The 6214-nt window shown below is 38.0% G+C and overlaps 1 pseudogene; it reads left to right on the forward strand.

The window, feature by feature from the left end:
- Positions 1-433: 433 nt before the first annotated feature.
- Positions 434-1405, forward strand: LOC149194116 (presenilin-like protein At2g29900; annotated as a pseudogene).
- Positions 1406-6214: the final 4809 nt, after the last annotated feature.

Genomic DNA, 6214 nt, shown 5'->3' on the forward strand with positions numbered 1-6214 from the left:
CTTTATTTTCTTCGCCACTCTCATATATGATGAACAATCCTCCGATTTAGACTGGAAAAAATTTGGGGGCGCTCTTCTGAATGCCCTTGTATTTGTAGATGTTGTCACAGTGGTCACGTTCTTGTTGGTATGCCTTTTATATTACAGATGCACGAAGTTTCTTCGTTTTTACGTGGGTTTTGTAGCATTCGTTGTGTTGGGTTATATGGGTGGGGGCGTGGTCGTGCTTCTGGTGCAAGCTCTCTCTGTACCCATTGACTGCTTTACTCTTGGGGTTGTGCTTTTTAATTTTGCTGTTGTGGGGGTGTTTTCTATTTTCCTATGCAAAGTGGCCATAATTTTCACCCAGGGTTACTTGGTACTCATAAGCATGCTTGTTGCATTCTGGTTTACTATGCTCCCCGAATGGACTTCGTGGGTGCTGCTTGTTGCAATGGCAGTATATGATGTTATTGTCGTTCTCATCCCCGGTGGCCCTCTCAAAATTTTGGTAGAGCTCGCTATTTCAAGAGATGAGGAAATCCCTGCTTTGATTTACGAGGCTCGCCTTGTTACAAGAAAACCCCACATCGCAGTCCCCGAGCGTGAAAATGAAAATGGGCTTCTTCCTTGTAGTCTCCCTTTAGCTACTGAAAGTGAAGAAGAAGAAGAAGCTTTGATAAACCCCTCCCTTCCTCCATCCGTGCAAAGATTAGAAAAATCCCTCCCGCAACAATAGATGGGAAACATTTGGAAGAAACCAGCAAGTTCAGGTTCGAGATCTATGTTATTGAAATCCTTGAATTCAGGATGCGATGAGAGCACTGCCTCTGCTTCTGCATCGCTACCTCATGAGGATTCTATTAAGGGTTTCAGAATAGTTGTCGTAGAGGAGGAGGAGGCAGAGGAGAGTCGTGTTCACGGAGACACAGAGATAGCAGCAGAAGAGGAATTAGTTCCCCTTGTAAATCACCAGGTGAGGACTTCTTCTTCCACATATGTGAATCAACAAGTGGGTTCTTTGCCATTGCCTTCTACACTACAAGGATTATTGACCCAAATTGATAATGATAGTGAGGGGAGGCCGCACCCAAATGGGATTGAAGATTCTACACACACATATACATACCAACAGGATGGGATTGGGCTTTCTGCATCTAGTGCAATTAAACGGGGATTAGGTGACTTCATATTCTACAACGTATTGGTTGGAAGGGTAGCTATGTATGATTACATGACAGTGTACGCATGCTGCCTGGCCATAATAGCAGGCCTTAGTGTAACATTGATTCTATTGGCCTTCTGTCAGAAGGCTTTGCCTGCTCTCCCTGTTTCAATTTCTTTGGGTGTAATTTTTTACTTCTTAACTCGTCTTGTAATGGAAGCTTTCGTGGTTCAGATCACGACTCACCTTTTTCTTTTTTGATATTAGAGTAGAATAACTCCAATCCCCAAAGTTTCACTTAGCTTGAATACCCTTAAATAGACCGCTGGATATCGTGAGGCCACAAATCAACTCAACTCTGACAAGGGAAGCCAAATTTTCTTTGTTGTAAACTTATAAATTTAGCACAAATAGCATTGATTCTGTTGTATTCTATTCTTATCATTTCCTTCGGCAAAGCAATATACTTTGTAATTTGATTTTGTATTTGAAATTTACTGCAAGAGGAAATCTATGGAAATTTGAAAATAGTATTCTGATTATTTTATCAAACGACAAAGAGCGTTTAGAAGGGAATTGCAAAATGATCTAGTCCAAGAAAACAAGGTTTTCCACACACCAATTAACTCTTTTAGAAAAATTCAACAATTCCAATTTAATAATCCTATCGGCCTCTCTTTGTACCTTTTGGGACAATTGCTAGTATTATACACTAAAGCCACTAAACTTGATAGGCATCGATATGCGTTAAGTTTTGAAAGAAGTGAATGAAAATCGTCTACACTATGAATTTATATTAGAAATGTTTAAATTGAATTTGACTCTACCCATATATATACATGTGTAATAAATAGGTTATTTATTTATAAAGTTCAAATAAGAAATGATTTTTGTGTAAAAATAAAAGAAATTTTAAAAAATATATTAATAAGCGTTATGTGGTGGTAATGTTATTGCTATTTTTTTACCACATAGGTTAATTATTATTAATTTGAAAAAGTTACCGAAGCATGATCTTTGGTGAAAATAAAGACCTGTTTTTTATCTAAATATTAGCACCTTAGTAATTGTATATATGTTAATGCTGAATTTAGATATTGGGGCTGTGAAATTCAAGCTAGAGCCCACATATATGGTACATTCTACCCAGCTTCCCCTTCCTATAGAATCTAGATCAATCAATATATCAAATGATGATACACTTTTCCTATAGTGACTGCAAATGTCTCTTTTCTGGCAATGGGTTCTACAATAAACTAGGACATTACCTTGAAATATTTGAATGCAGATGCAATAAATCTACTTACAATGAACAATGACAGTGGGAGAAACATATCACCAGTGATATTTGATCAAACCAATAATGAAAATATTGCTAAGTTGTGCGCAGAGGCAGATGTGTGGACAACCAGGGCCCAGTAAGATGAAATTAGTGAAGGTTGAAAAAAAGGTAATATGCAATGTCAGAGAGGTAATATCACAAGTTCACAATTGTAGACACGGTTGACAGAGCCAAGATGTTCGTTTTTGCTGGGTGTTTTGGTGACCAAAATGCAGTATAAAAAGAGGACGAATTCACTAGGATTAGATCCATGATTTTGCTGAGAATTTACCAACCAAGTCGCGACAAAAGGGAGCACATTTTTAGTTGGCAAGGCACCCATCAAATCGTTGTATTGAAGGGCCACGAAATGCCGTTGATAGAGGCACGATTTAGCTGGGGAAGCAGCAACCAAAACACAGTAAATTTTAGCACAAATTAGCCTTGGAAATTGGTATGATTTCGCTTCGTAAAAAGTTCACCGAATCTGCTGTTTGAGGGGCCACTAAATGGTAGTGGTTTGTGCAATGGTTTGCAGAGAAAACTGGAAGAGACAAGTAAAAACTAAGTTTGAAAATAGCCAAGAAAATGGCTAACCTAAGAGGATCATAAATGTGCCAGAAATATGAAATTTTGTTCAAGTCAATTTGGCGTATGGTTTATTTGGGTTTTAAGTCAACTAGGTGTATATTGTGAATTGGTGAAGCTCACCACCAGGGAACCACCCCCACGCAATTCCACTTTTGGTTTTTGTCATTCCACTTTTCAAATCTCAGCAACAGACTGAGACTGCCAACAAGCAAATATCCATGTGTTGAAAAAACCAAGCATGTCACCAAGAATCAAACACAAGTGCGTGCCAAGAAAGAGTAAGTGCGCCTAGGAAGAAAACTTATGAATATCAAATGCACAATGCATCCAATAAAGAGTGTTGGGTATACGACCAAAGTCCCACATTGAGTAGAAGTGGGGAGAATCATGGGTATATAAGGATGGACAAATATCTCCATTGGTATGAGGCCTTTTGGGGTAAGCCCAAAAACAAATCCATGAGGGCTTAGGCCCAAAGTGGACAATATCATACCATTGTGGAGATATGTGGTGTCCAGAGAGTCCTTACAAGTGGTATCAGAGCATTCAAAGTTAGCCAAGTGGATGAATCCTCGGAATGCTGAATGAAGGTGGTGAGCCCCGGTAATATCACAATGGGATCCGTGGATGAGCTCGGTTAGAGCAAGCTCTTGAGGCAGGTGGTGCTTCCATTTAAGGCGTGTGCTTCCAACGCATTGGAGCAGAGAATCCTGGTTGGTAGAGAGTGGACGGATGGATAATCATTTGAGGGGAGGCTCGATGGTCCTTTGTTCGAGGGGAGGATTGTTGGGTATACGACCAAAGTCCCACATTGACTAGAAGTGGGGAGAATCATGGGTATATAAGGATGGACAAATATCTCCATTGGTATGAGGCCTTTTGGGGTAAGCCCAAAAACAAATCCATGAGGGCTTAGGCCCAAAGTGGACAATATCATACCATTGTGGAGATATGTGGTGTCCAGAGAGTCCTTACAAAGAGATGAACACATTTCCATATATATGTTTTAAAAAATATTTTAGTGTTGGAACTTGGTAGGTTCATGCTTCTTCGTGAGACTAATGTAAATGTATTGTTTCAACGTCGTTGGTGGCAGATTTATGCAACATATTTGATCATTTAATTTTAACAGGTTTGCCTTTTCTTTTCCTAGAAAGAATTTTCTCTTTATATGTGCTAGAGTTATTGGGATATTCTTTAGGAACTAGCAGGCATGCAGATTTATATTTTTAAATCCCTAATTCTCCTCATCATTTGCAAATTGTTCGTCTGCGTCTATGAAAGAAGACAAATAGCTTTATAACGTTTGTAAGACAGAAAATGCAAATTTTAGCAAATATGGAGCTAATAATAAACGCCCTGTGGTGTCAGAACATTGTTTTCTTGGTTTCCTATGAGAAATATCATTAGAGAGCCGTATATTCTTCAAATTGGTGAGGGACCTTCAGCCCAACGCATCAGTGGATTCATGGGATTAAATGTTCCTCTTCCAATGGTGGTAGATTTATTCAACATATTTGATTATTGAAGTTTAACAGATTTGCCTTGCCATCACATTCATCTCCTCTAAATTCAACTGAATTTCTTAATGTTGTCTCATTTTCTTCCTGCAATCCTTCAGGAAAGCTTCCTATTTCCACCACAATCTAAGTGAAGATGGAACGGTAGCATTAAGAATTTCTGAAATGAGTTTGCCCTTATTTTCTTATCACTTTGGAGAATAATTGGGGTTTATTAACATATTCCTAATTATTCACTGCATATGTCTATACACAAAGCAAGTTCGTTTGGAAGGGCATCAGTCTGAATACAAAGAGAAGTTTGCCCTTATTTATTGACTGTTCGGTTAGATTGGATAAAGAACCATCTAGAAGATGGAAGCAGAATATTGAAGAAACTAGTTTTGTTTGTAGATTTTGGGAAATCCTCTAAAGACCCAAGATTCGTCATCGACTAGAGAGACAATTTATTTGATCTGGTTTGTAAACAAATATATGCTTCTTCTAGCATGGGAAGAGCAGGTGGAGGAGCCATGTTTTGGCAGCTGATGGCAGAAGGAATGTATAGAGATGGTATGATATTGTCTTGTCTCAGAGTCCTTCCACAACATCTAACACCAATATGATGCATGTTCACTCAAGAGGATGCACAAAGACTTTATTTGTACAAATTAGTCCCCATGAAAATGACATGGGAGAAACTCTGTGCTCACTGAAATTTTCCAATAGAGTTCAAGGATTAGAGCTTGGTCCTACTCGGAGGTAGCAAGATGTAAGTTTTCACTGTATATATTCTTCTGCTAGCATGGGAAGAGCAAGTGGAGGAGCCATGTTTTGGCAGCTGATGGCAGAAGGAATGAGCTCATATAGAGATGGTATGATATTTTCTTGTCTCAGAGTCTTTGCACAACATCTAACACCAATATGATGCATGTTCACTTAGGAGGATGCACAAAGACTTTATTTGTACAAATTAGTCCCCATGAAAATGAGATGGGAGAAACTCTGTGCTCACTGAAATTTTCCAATAGAGTTCAAGGATTTGAGCTTGGTCCTACTCTAAGGTAGCAAGATGTAAGTTTTCACTTTAGCATGGTCCTTGCCTTTTCTTGATATTTTTCTGCCTTTCAAAAATTGTCAGAGAAACATTAATTAATGTTATATGCTATTGCCTTACGATGTTTCCATTGCAACATTTGGTGCAATTGCTAGTTTAGATATTCTCTAAGGAAGTCAGTGTTTATGAATGCTCTTGAAATCAATTTCAGACATGTCAATTTGGATTTTTTTCTATAGCTCTTGACATCTATTTTAGACAAGTTAGTTTGGAATTTTCTCTGTAACATTTTTCTAGGAGGTTTTAGATGGTGAAAATTGGACAATATTGAGGAGAAATATCAAGGATTATCTGGTTTAAATTTAAGATCTTCGTTCACTATAGTTTTGGAGATATGCTCTAAGGAAGTTAGGGTCCATGAGTGCTCCTAAAATGAATTTTAAATAATTCATTTTTGAATTTTTACTATAACTTATTTTCTAAGATGTTTCAAACAATGAAATTTGGACCATCTTGAGGTGATAACCTGGGGAACATCTAATTTTAACTTTAGAGTTTGGTTATGTATACTTTTGGAAATGTACTCTATGGAAGTTAGAGCT

Source organism: Pinus tabuliformis, chromosome 2_2 (assembly GCF_031772625.1).
Source record: "Pinus tabuliformis cultivar Carrire ecotype Pingquan chromosome 2_2, CPIR1, whole genome shotgun sequence".
NCBI classification, from domain to species: domain Eukaryota; kingdom Viridiplantae; phylum Streptophyta; class Pinopsida; order Pinales; family Pinaceae; genus Pinus; species Pinus tabuliformis.